Below are 12,410 nucleotides of genomic sequence, written 5' to 3'. Positions count from 1 at the left end.
CCAGATGCTGGTTTTCAACTCCCAGAGGGGGTCATGCTACAGTCCCAACTCAGCAGCTGCAAACTCCTCCAGGACAGGAACTGTGTTTCCTCTAAGTTCACGGCCAGGAGTTAGATCTAAAAATTACTCACTCAATTGATATAAATTAAATGAACCGAGTAACAAGGGTTTCTAAGTAATTGAGAAGCTATAAAATTAAACACTAAACTGATTTTCTATCCATTGTTCCTGATTCTGGGGCAACAGGAAAGTAAAATACATGTCTGCATTAAAAATTCCCACTGAATTCACAAATCAATCAACGCGATACCCTACATTAATAAAATAAAGGATAGGAAACTTATGATTCTGTCAACGGAGGGAGAAAAAGCATTTGACAAAATACAGCATGCATTCTTGATAAACATCCTCAACAAAGCAGGTATAGATGGAACATACTTCAACATCATAAAGGCCATATATGAAAGACCCACAGCTAATATCATCCTCAATGAGGAAAAACTGAGAGCCTTTCCCCTATGATCAGGAACAAGAAAAAGATGTCCACTCTCACCATTATTAACATGGTCCTGGAAGTCTTAGCCTCAGCAGTTAGACAGCAAATAAATAAAAGGCATCCAAATTGGCAAGGAAGAAGTCAAACTTTCACTAGTTGCAGATGACATGATATCTACACAGAAAACCCAAAAGACTTCACCAAAATTGTCAGAAAAATACATGAATTCACTAAAGTCACAGGACATTAAATTAACGTGCAGAAATCTGTTGGATTTCTATACACCAATAGCGAAGCAGCAGAAAAAGAAATCAAGGAATCGATCCCATTTGCAATTGCACCCAAAACAATAAGATGCCTAGGAATAAACCTAACTAAAGAGGTAAAAGACCTGTACTTGAAAATTATAGAACACTTATAAAAGAAATTGAAGAGGACACAAAGAAATGAAAAAGTATTCCATGCTCACGGATTACAAGAACAAACATTGTTAAAATGTCTATACTGCCCAAAACAATCTACACGTTTAATGCAATCCTTGCTAAACTACCACCAGCATTTTTTGCAGAGCTAGAACAAAAAAATCCTAAAATTTGTATGGAATCACAAAAGACCCCAAATAGCCAAAGCAATCCTGAAAAATAAAAACCAAAATGGAGCTATCACAATTCTGGATATCAAGCTATATTATAAACCTGTAGTCATCAAGACAGTATAGTGCTGGCACAAAAACAGACACATAGATCAATGGGACAGAAGAGAAAACCTAGAAATGGACCCACAACTCTATAATCAAGTCACCTTTGACAAAGCAGAAAAGAATATCCAGTGGAAAAAAGACAGTTTCTTCAACAAATGGTAATGGGAAAAACTGGATGGCAACAAGTGGAAGAACAACACCATACAAAAAATAAATTCAAAATGGATGAAAGACCTAAATGTGAGACAGGAAACATCAAAATCCTAGAGGAGAACACAGGCAACAACCTCTTTGACATCAACCTGAGCAACTTATTACTAGATACATCACTGAAGACAAGAGAAACAAAAACAAACATGAAAGATTGGGACTTCATCAAAATAAAAAGCTTATGCATAGCTAAGGAAACAATCAACAAACCTAAAAGGCAGCCTATAGAATGGGAGAAGATATTTGCAAATGACATATTGGATTAAAGGTTAGAATACAAAAATCTATAAAGAACTTACAAACTCAACACTCGAAAAAAGAAATAATCCAGTGATGAAATGGACAGAGGACATGAATAGACACTTTTCCAAAGAAGACATCCAGATGGCTAACAGACACATGAAAGTATGCTCAACACAACTCATCATCAAGGAAATCCAAACCAAAACCATGATGAGATACCACCTCACACAAGTAAGAAGGCTAAAATTAACAACACAAGAAACAATAGGTGTTGGCAAGGACGTGGAAAAAGGGGAACCCTCTTGCAGTGTAGATGGGAATGCAAACTGGTGCAGCCACTCTGGAGAACAGTATGGAGTTTCCTAAAAAAACTAAAAATCCAGCAATTGCAATCTCAGGTATTTACCCAAAGGATAAAAAAAAAAATAGATTCAAAGGGGTACATGTATGTCAATGTTTATACAAGCATTATCAACAATAGCCAAAGTATGGAGACAGCCTAAATGTCCATCAACTGATGAATGGATAAAGAAGATGTGACGTGTATGTGTATACAACACACACACACACACACACACACACACACACACTGGAATATTACTCAGTCATCCAAAGAATGAAATCTTGCCATTTGCAATGACATGGATGAAGCTAGAATGTATTATGCTAAGCTAAAGAAGTCTATCAGAGAAAGACACATATCATAGGATTCACTCATATGTGGAATTTAAGAAACAAAAACCAATGAAAATATGGGAAAGGTAGGGGGATAAGAGACTGGGAAACAAGCCATAAGAGACTCTTAAGATAGAGAACAAACTGAGGATTGATGGAGGGAGGTAGGGATGGGCGGGCTAGATGGGTGATGGGTATTAAGGAAGGCACTTGTGATGAGCACTGGGTGATGTATGTAAGTGATGAATCACTGAATTCTACTCCTGAAACCAATATTACACTATACGTTAGCTAACATTTAAATTTAAAAAAATCCCATTGAAAATATAAATTGTGAAATTGGATGTCAAAATGAGATTGCCACATTCCAGAAACTAATGCCCAACTCTTCCTTATTCCACTTTTAGATGATAGTTCATATTTACTCATCATGTATTATATGTATCTAGAGTTTAACCTGAGTTCTCATTTTTATCCTGATAAGTATATACAACCCTACAATGATGACTGATACATAGATGAAGACTATAAGGCTTAATTAAACAGCTCATTGTCACACCCCCTTGAGAACAGGATTCTAGCAAAGTCATTCTGACTCCAGAGCTCTCAACTGCAAACCGTAAACACCATCTCTTTTTTTTTTTAATGTTTATTCATTTTTGAGAGACAGAGAGAGACAAAGCATGAGTGGGGGAGGGGCAGAGAGAGAGGGAGACACAGAATCTAAAGCAGGCTCCAGGCTCTGAGCTGTCAGCACAGAGCCCGACACGGGGGCTCGAACCCACGAGCTGTGAGATCATGACCCAAGCCGAAGTCAGACGCTTAACCGACTGAGCCACCCAGGCGCCCCTAAACACAACCTCTTATTGACTGAAGACAACACACAAAAGTGACATATGAATGAATGAGCAAGAGAAACCACATACACAGACACAGCATAAACCCAGAGGCTCTTGAACTTGAAGACTAAGTGAAGTCTGATCACTAGAGCATAAGTCAGTTTCTTTTAATATTGTTCTAAATTAGGAAGCCATAATAATGAGGATGTTCCCCTCGCTCTTGCACTCTGCTATCATAATAGTTCTTAGTGGGAATCTGGAGAAGTGATGGAGTCTCAGCTGCTCAGAGATGGAGGAGCTGCAGCCCATGGAGACAGGAAATCATCAAGATAAGGAGGACGGGGATCAATGATGGCCATTAGTGAATGAAGACCATGAGAAAAGTGATGGGCTCACATGCAGCAGCAGGGGGAATTTAACTTAATGTGGAGGGAAACTTGCTAATCACACGGGGAGATTACAAAGTGGAGGAAAGTGTAAGAGGATTAGAAAATGGCACTCATGTGGAGATCATTAACAGAAGGAAGAAAAAAAAAAAAAGATAAAGCATCAGGCCTCTCAAGAAAAATGAAAATCCTCTTATCTAGCACTCACAGCACAGGTACCAGAAATGCCCCAGTGTAGCTCTGGGGATGGGATCTCAGGAATGACTTCCTGCCTCTTCTCCCTGCTCCTGACTCAAACCACAGGCATGATTCAGCTCAGACGGTAGTTTGGTAGGGGGCTCAGGACCAGAAAAGATTGTCTGGGAGGAAGGAGGAAGGGGGAAAGTGTAAGAGAAGAGACAGTGAAGTCAATACTCCAAAGAAAGGGCGGTCTGGGGTTCTTCTCCTGAGCCCATACTCAGAAGTGTATCAAGGATCTGTCAGTTTGGGCAGTCTGGGGCAGAACTCCCCATGAGGGCAGTCCAGGGTGCGGTCACCTCATCCGTGCTTACACAGATCTCATTATCCCCTAGGACAGCCTATTAGGCTAATAAGCAGCCTACCACATAGAAAAGTGTTCCTTTTACTGACCTAGAATTCTTCTCCCTTCAATATGTACGCAGACAGCTTAGAAGTCTAACTTTTTCATTTTTTTAAGTTTATTTATTTATTTTGGGAGAGAAAGAGAGGGCACAAGCGGGGAAGAGGCAGAGAGAGAATCTCAAGCAGGTTCTGTACTGACAGTGCAGAGCCCAACGTAGGGTTTGAGTTCATGAACTGTGAGATCATGACCTGAGCCAAAACCAAGAATCGGATGCTTAACTGACTGAGCCACCCAGGCGTCTTTTATGGCTCCTTGACTTAACAAATGGAGTCCATGCAAGATGCGTTTCAATCTGGATGTATCTGCGGGTTCATGTAGTGCATATACATATATGTGTGCATTTGATGAAGTCAGTACCGTGTGTGTGTGTGTGTGTGTGTGTGTGTGCGCGTGTATGCACACCAAGTTCTGCTGTTCCATTTATTGCCCTACATAAAATAGGTGGAAACATGTTAAAGACAGTCTTGGTCCTTAAGAAATTATCCATTAGCAGGAGAGGGAAATGAGGAAATAAAAAGACAGATATGCAAAACCTACTAAGTGCTAAGTTACTTAATAATAATTATCGTATGCCCCTTTTTAATTCCCAAAATAAGCCTTGGGAGAAGGAAACTGAAGCTCAGGCAGGTGAAGCAGTTTCTCAGCATTGCTCAATCAGTAAAAAAGCAAGGCAGGCATCTGAAGCTTGATGTGCTGACTCCAAGCCTGTGTTCCTTTCAACAATCACATAGACAGATTTGCAGCACAACACATTTTATGATGCACTGCATTTTATTTGTGACATATTTAAATTCACATTAACCACATTTACATTCAAAGAAAGAGATTCTTCTTGCCTAGAAAAACAAGAAGCACGTATCGAAGAAGGTTCAGAGAGTAAAGGCAGGCATCAGTGTAAGGCCATAAAGATCCAACATTGTGATCCTAATAATGACAAAAATCCTCATCCGTTATTTTTATATTCAAAGATCAAAACTGTCCTAACACATAGTAAGTGCTAAAAAGTAGTCACTGCTAAAAATAATAATAATGATAATAAGGACAGTTTATCCCCCAGGTAGGCATATTTATAAAGCCAAAGAGATAAGAGGGATAAACTGGTCCATAGACTAATCAGTGCTTAGAGTTATTTATCTGGCCTTCTGGAATTTAGCACACAGAATTGGGAGGATGGGGAGGGGAGGTCAGAAAAATGTGCATTCAAACTCAGGTTGGCAAGAATCTAGTTATGTTCTTACTCTTTTTATGTTGTAAGCAATGAGGAACAAGGCAAATGCTTGATCAGGGAAATGCCTACAAGATTCCTTAGGCATTAGTATGCTATCAGGAGAGGGGGGCTTTTTCACCATTCCTAATGAGCCAGAGTAATGGGAATAGAAAAGAAAGTGGGCAGGTGTAACTTCATGGAGGGAGTGATGCGGATTGGAAAATCAACATATAAAAGGAACTGAGTAAGAGAACAGAGGGGAATATGGCTCAAAAATGCTAAGGCTGGGTTACAGGATACACAGAAATACAGACGCCTAAAAATCAAAATCCGATTCTGAACCGTGAGATGTTCCACCTCCACCTCGGCATAAAATTGAAAGCTAATGATGGTGTTTATTTAGAAGTTCCTGGCAAACGAAGACCCACTTCAGAGCTTTGGGTGAAGGATGAGGCAGAGTATCTTCAAAAAGTAGCCATACTCCCTTACTAATAAAGTACACCCAATTTTCTAGCTATTTTGGTAAGACAGAGTTTTACTTTTTACTTTACTAGTTTATTTTATTCTATTTATTTTATTTTTGTAATATGATTAGGCCCCAATCCATTTCCACTTTGCAAGACATGGGGAAAGAAGAGTGCAGAGGAATCCATTAAACCCATCTGGGGAAAGAGAAAAGAGTCACAGCCAATTCATGCCACATCCTCTATGCCCCTTTGTTGCGAATGGCTTAGAAATCTCGGAGATGCCATGCTGAGTGGTCAGCATATCTGAAGGAGGAAGAAGAAAGGTCATGGTGGCCTGGTGGTATAAAAAACAAACTACCAAACAACAACAAGGGTAAAAAAAAAAAAATTCCTCGCATTGGCCCAGCAGCAATATTCAATAAAGACTCGGGGATGAGTGTTAGTGATATGAGTCAGAATCACAGAGAGATTATTTTAAGCGCTGAAGTGTTTTCTGGCATAGCCATATAACACCAGCCCAAGTTTATGCATCTGTGTCTCATGCCCGAGGTTGGATGAGGGAACTCTGGATGGGAAAAACAGGCCAGGTATATAGACAAATGTGACTCTAACCACTGGACATCAGGCCCAAAGGGTATGAGGTCAAAAGGAAATGCCTGCTAACCTTACAGCTGTGAGTGAGAAGAAAGCTTTGTGGAGCAGGGTCCTCAGAAAAGCTTCAAGGAAAGCTGGTGTTCCAGCCAGGGAACAGAGCATGCTTACACAACACAGCCTTTTTAGCCAGTCGGATCTGGGTTTAAATTGTGTCACCATAACTTATTAACACATAACACGAGTCAGGATTATTTAATCTCTCTGGGATTTTGCTTTCTTATTTATCGTCTCATTTACTTCTCATCCAAAAATGGGAATTAAAACACTTACCAGCAATGCAAACCTCTTGCTGATAGCATCCCATTAACCTCACTTTCTTTGGTAAAAGTTACTGAGTCTTTCAGGGGTATCATCATTCCTTACTTTCTGTCCATGTGGTTTACTGGAATTGATTCTACCCCTGGGGTCTAGATGTAAGCATGCTACCTCATCAAGGACTATGAAATTTAATCCCGGGACTTCTGTGGGACCGCCAAGCAAGGAGGTATTTTCTTTTCCACTGGAGTAAATCCGGGAAAATGTTAGCTGCCAGAGATTGCCAGGAAGAAAGCCTGCCTGAGAGTGAAACTAACATCCGGGAGGGTGGAGCTGAAATGTCAAGATCTGATCAACTTAAGGAGCCTCTGAATCAGTGGAGTCTAAATACAGTTGGACCTTTAGACTTTCTAGATCCATGACCCCATATCTCTTAAAAAAAAAAAACCCAAAAACAAACAAAAAAAATCAAAAACTTTTTTTCCCTTAAAACAGGTTGCATTTTTCTATCACGTATCTTGAAAAAGTTTTGATGACTAAATTATTTCTGATCATTGATTTGAGGACTGACTGAAACAATGTGTGCAAGGCACTAAGCATAGGGCTTGGCACATAGTAAGTGCTCAATAAATGGGACTTGTTGCCAAAGACATGGAATGGGGAGTCATTCTTATTGACTGGCACATGGGAATGAATGACAATGTGTATACATGCTCAAAAGCACTGAGTATAGACTTGTGAGTATTCCTGTGTCTCTGTGCTGTACAATACAGCTGTCATGTGTCCCCTGAGGGACATAACTGAAACAAGGCTGGCATTCCAGAATACAAAGGCTCATTGTTGAGTCAACTTTTAATTTTCTGTGCGTGAATTAGTCACAGAAAATATGTAATCACCATTCAGCTGTCCCTGCTTCCAGCCAGCCCCCTATATGTCAGAACAACATAATCAATAAGATAAGTCTGAACCTATTTTTAATTAAGTGAAACAGCCCTAAGATTGCCTTGTCTTTTGCATAGATAATAGATTGCTGAGTAGCTTATAATGAAAACTGCCTTCCAATGCTTTGTTCAAAAGTTGAATCAGATCCCAACAAGGCCACATTCAGCAACTACTATTAGTGAATTTTTGGCAGGAACTTCACTCTATTCAAGGCATTTGGGTACCAGTGATCTTCCAACTCTGTGTCCTTGTTCAATGTCAAAGCAAAACCTTGGCTCTTACCTAATAAACTATTAAACTGCTATTATTGAAGGAAGCAGGTCAGAGATAAGTGTTAAATACAGGACCGATTTTTACTACTGTAAGCAAGGGCCATAGGCCTAGACGGACCAAGTTTCAAAACTTGGCTGTATTATGTATTATATATATTATGTTGGATAAAATACATCGTCTTTCTATTTCATCAAAATGAGGACAAGAATCCCTACCTCACAGTCTTGTTATAAGGATCAAATGGCATGCTTTTATCAGGCGTCCAGATCATTTTGGTGACTGTATACAAATCCCTGTTATGGAACTTTATCTAGCTGACACTCAGTTCTCCCATCTCTATTTTGTCTCTCATAAAAATCTCTTCTTGCCTTTTATAACAGAATCCTGTTTTCCTCCTTTTTAGCAATCCTATCTCCCCTAACTTTGAACCATGCAGTTTGCCTGGGACTCAACCCCATCTCCTGTTTCAGTTCCCTGACCTACATGAGTAATGTACTGCCTTGTATAGCCTTAATCACACAGATCTGATCCCTAGAAATGTGAGGAAAGAGGTAGGCTCATTTGATAGGGCTTCTGAACTGTTAGAATGTAGAGTAGAGCTGATAATGTCTGTCACTACCACAAGTGGGAGAACCAACCTGAGAATGAAGCCAGCATGGTGGGGGCTGGGGGGAGAATAAAACTAATAGATGTCGAAGGTCAGCCTCTATTAAGAATATCATTACGATTAGTCAGTGGGCACTTAGTACAATTCTTAGGTGCCAGGTATGTAACCAGCTCATAAGAAACATCTCATCTAATGAAGCAGGTAGTAATTATTTCCACTTCAGAGAGGAAAAGCCTGAGACAACCAGGAGTAACTTCCCCGGGATCCCTTACAGACTAAATGGTAAAGCTGGAACTCCTACCTCAGTATCTCTGGGCCCCTTAATCTCCAGGTTGTCCTGCCTCCCAGGGTAATTGATTCCTGATGTAGCGAAGAACAAGACTGCTATCACAGTTAGGAAAATAAAAAGGACACCTACTCTTTTAAGGGCAATATTGTACTAAGATGTGTTTTATAAGCTGCTATGTATACGTGTAAATCTGTAAATCTGTTTTAAAAACAATATGAACTCCGTGGAGGACAGTTCATATTCATGTTAGTTATGGTCGTACTAACAGGACCGCCGCGATGACATAAGAATAAGGTCTTATGTTCCATAATTATTTTCTAATTGCCATCGACTACTTTCGGAGAGAGCACTGCTATTGCCAACCAGAAGAGATGTTTCTCAAGTGTACTTGGTGATGAGGAAAAGATATGAATTCATCTTCATTTCTCTCTATGGGAAATGCTGTGTTATTACCCAGAGTCCCTTACGCTAGATAATTCATCACTAGAAAAGTTGCCCTCAGGCCTTTCCACACCCCTGCAGTCAGGCTCCAAGCAAAAATGATTAAAGGGGGACTCTTGTAATTAAGCTTGCTGAGCAATCCTAGATAGCCCTATGGTTCCTATGTCATTTGAAGCAATTGGTTTCCAGGAGTGAGTCTAATAAATATTGCTTTGATTGACACCTTTGCTGCCAGCCTCAGGAAGTTGCTCAGTCAGAAATATAGACCACGTGGCCAGAGATCAAGAGATTTTCATCAACAGTCATGTGCACTGTGCAATTTACAAGGTCTCATGCCTTCTCTGGAAAAACCAAAGAGCTTAAAGGACCCATGGGGGCCATCTGCCAAGCCCAGTTGGAGAGATACTCATGCCGGCACCATGGCCAAAAGAGCTTCGGGTTTTCTCTCCTCATCTGCCTGAATGGGCTGAATTTCCAGGGCTCATAGCCTCAGCCCAGAAAAAAAAGGCCAAGAGGCAGAGGCAACGGAATCCATCGATTTAGGAGAGCATGGGCTTTGGAGCCAGACTGTCTACCTTTGAATCCCAGCTCTGCTACTTTCTGGCTGTGTGACCTTGGCTAAATTAGTTAATCTCTTCATGCCACAGGTTCCCTATCTGTTAATGATGATAATGCAAGTCTTACTTCATTACTTCATTAAACTGTTATAAGAATTAAATAGCTTAAGTCTGAATCATACTTATCACTGTGTGGGGCTTGAATGGACAAGATGTGTCTCTCTGTTCCCAAAGGTAGAAAGAGGGGTATTATTTATTTTACTTAACAGATTAATCAGGATTCATCCACAATCATTTTTACAAAGCTAATAGTATTACGACATATGGTTAAAAGGGCTTTGCTAATCAGGCTTTCAGATGAAAGACTTCTATTCAGAGAATAGATAAAAATGGACTGTAATTAGCACCCGCCAAAGAAATGATTGGTCCGTTCACCTCAAAATGCTATTTGTGAATAAGACCTTCCATGAGCTAGAAAATAGTGTGTACCATGTACCACATGCATGGGAAATAGTCCCATCTTAGTTCTTTGTTCTTGTCCATCTTTTCAGTCATTCTTTTTCTTTGTTTCTATTGGTAAGAACATATGTCTATCTAGTCCTTTGTGAATTGCAACTTCCTACTTTCTTTTGCTGGGTCCACAGGCAGCTATGTGAAGTCACTTGGAAGCAGGATTGAGGAAAGATCTGTCCCTTACACTTCTTCACTGGCAAGCTATGCACATGGAACATCAAGTCAAAGAGAGAAAGAAAAAAAAAGAAAGAAATAAAATGGACCCTCTTTCCAAAAAGTGATTTCATAATTTTCCATAATTTATAAGGCAAAACAGATGGAGCTGCAAGGTTGACACCTTGCATACTTGTGAGTAAGGGACAGCATGAGTAAGACAGCAAGAAATGCCCACCAGAGGAGGGAGACTAAGTGACAGCTAGAGGGGAATTCCCGGAGAAGAGACGGGCTGATGTGGACCCTGAAAGCAAGGCTCAAGCCACCTCTGAGCAAGAGAAGCAGGGGGAAGGAGGTGAAGAGATCCTGTGCAATAAAAACCTTCTTCAGTTATCAATGTCTCTCTTTTTTGAAAAAAAAAAAAAAAAATTAATGTTTATGTTTGAGAGACAGAGCGACACAGTGTGAGCAGGGGAGGGGCAGAGAGAGAGGGAGACACAGAATCTGAAGCAGGCTCCAGGCTCTGAGCTGCCAGCACAGAGCCAGACCGACATGGGGCTTGAACCCACAAACCGTGAGGTCATGGCCTGAGCCAAAGTTGGATGCTTAACTGATTGAGCCACCCAGGTGCCCCTTTAGTTATGTCTCTTCATGAGGTGGACAAAGAAGGTATTGTTCCATGCATAGTTCTCTAGGTGTTCTCTTTGAGCCAGTTTGTTTGCAAATGACTTATCCTTCACTTTTTCAGGCAGTTTCACAAGTATGTTAAGAGACTCCTCTAATGCATTTCCTTGGGCTTTCAACTCCCACAAGGGTATTTAGGGCAGGGTTTGAAAATGAGAAAGATGAAAACACATTGCTCTTAGAAGTGAGAGAACTGGGTTGGGTGTGGGGAGCCATCAGGTGCCTGTAAGCCCAAAGGCTGATGAGAGGCAGTGTGATTTTGGGAGGAGTAAATGGGAGACGCACAACAAGCAAGGAACTTGTTGGCTCCTTGAAGGTCCTGGTTCCAATGATTCTGAATGATGTGGACATGAAATATTGAAACTCTTGTTTGAGCCAGTTCTTATAGTACTGTTGGTACCAGCAAAAGTCTAACATCAATCTAAATGTCCTTTCTAGGGGCAGATTAGGTCAAGTGAGGTAGTCACATCTTCTGGCAGGGGTTAGGTTGTAAATTCAAAAGTGGCTGATAAGTAAAGTCAACATTACACTAGAACACTTCTTACTCTTCTTGCTTTGCCAGGATGTAGGGCCTTGGAAACAAAAAACAAAAGGAACTTCTTTATTCCCTTTTTTTTTCTTTTAATTTTTTTTTCTAATTTTGTTTTTTATTTTTCAGTTTTTTAATTTTTTTTAACATTTATTTATTTTTGACAGACACAGAGAGACAAAGTATGAGCAGGGGAGGGGCAGAGAGAGAGAGAGAGGGAGACACAGGATCTGAGGCAGGCTCCAGGCTCTGAGATGTCAGCACAGAGCCCCACACGGGGCTCGAACTCATGAATTGGGAGATCATGACCTAGGCCGAAGTCAGACACTTAACCAACTGAGCCATCCAGGTGCCCCCCAATTTTTGTTCTAATTTTAGAGAGAGAGAAAGAAAGATCAAAGGCACAAGTGGGGGAGAAGGGGAAAGGGGAAGAGAGAGAGAGAGAATGAATATTCGAATGAACCCCAAGAAGGCTCCACACTCAGCATGGAGCCTGTTGTGAGGCTTGATCCAAGGACCCTGGGATTTCGGACTGAGCCAAAGTCAAGAGTTGGATGCTCAACCGACCAAGCCACCCAGGCACCCCTCCCTTCTTTTCAATTGGGGCCACCCATTCCCATGGAGGGAAGGCACCTCTAGTATCATCA

General features: G+C 40.7%; 1 protein-coding gene across 6 annotated transcripts in view; it reads right to left on the bottom strand.

The window, feature by feature from the left end:
• Nucleotides 1–12,410, bottom strand: part of SORCS1 (sortilin related VPS10 domain containing receptor 1) — a 502,203-nt gene that overhangs the window by 158,208 nt on the left and 331,585 nt on the right. The gene's annotated exons all lie outside the window — the stretch shown is intronic.

The sequence above is a fragment of the Panthera onca genome, chromosome D2 (genome assembly GCF_046562875.1).
Source record: "Panthera onca isolate mPanOnc1 chromosome D2, mPanOnc1 haplotype 2, whole genome shotgun sequence".
Taxonomy (NCBI): Eukaryota; Metazoa; Chordata; class Mammalia; order Carnivora; family Felidae; genus Panthera; species Panthera onca.
Note: the sequence above shows the minus strand (reverse complement) of the source record. Positions and strands in the feature narration are given on the sequence as shown.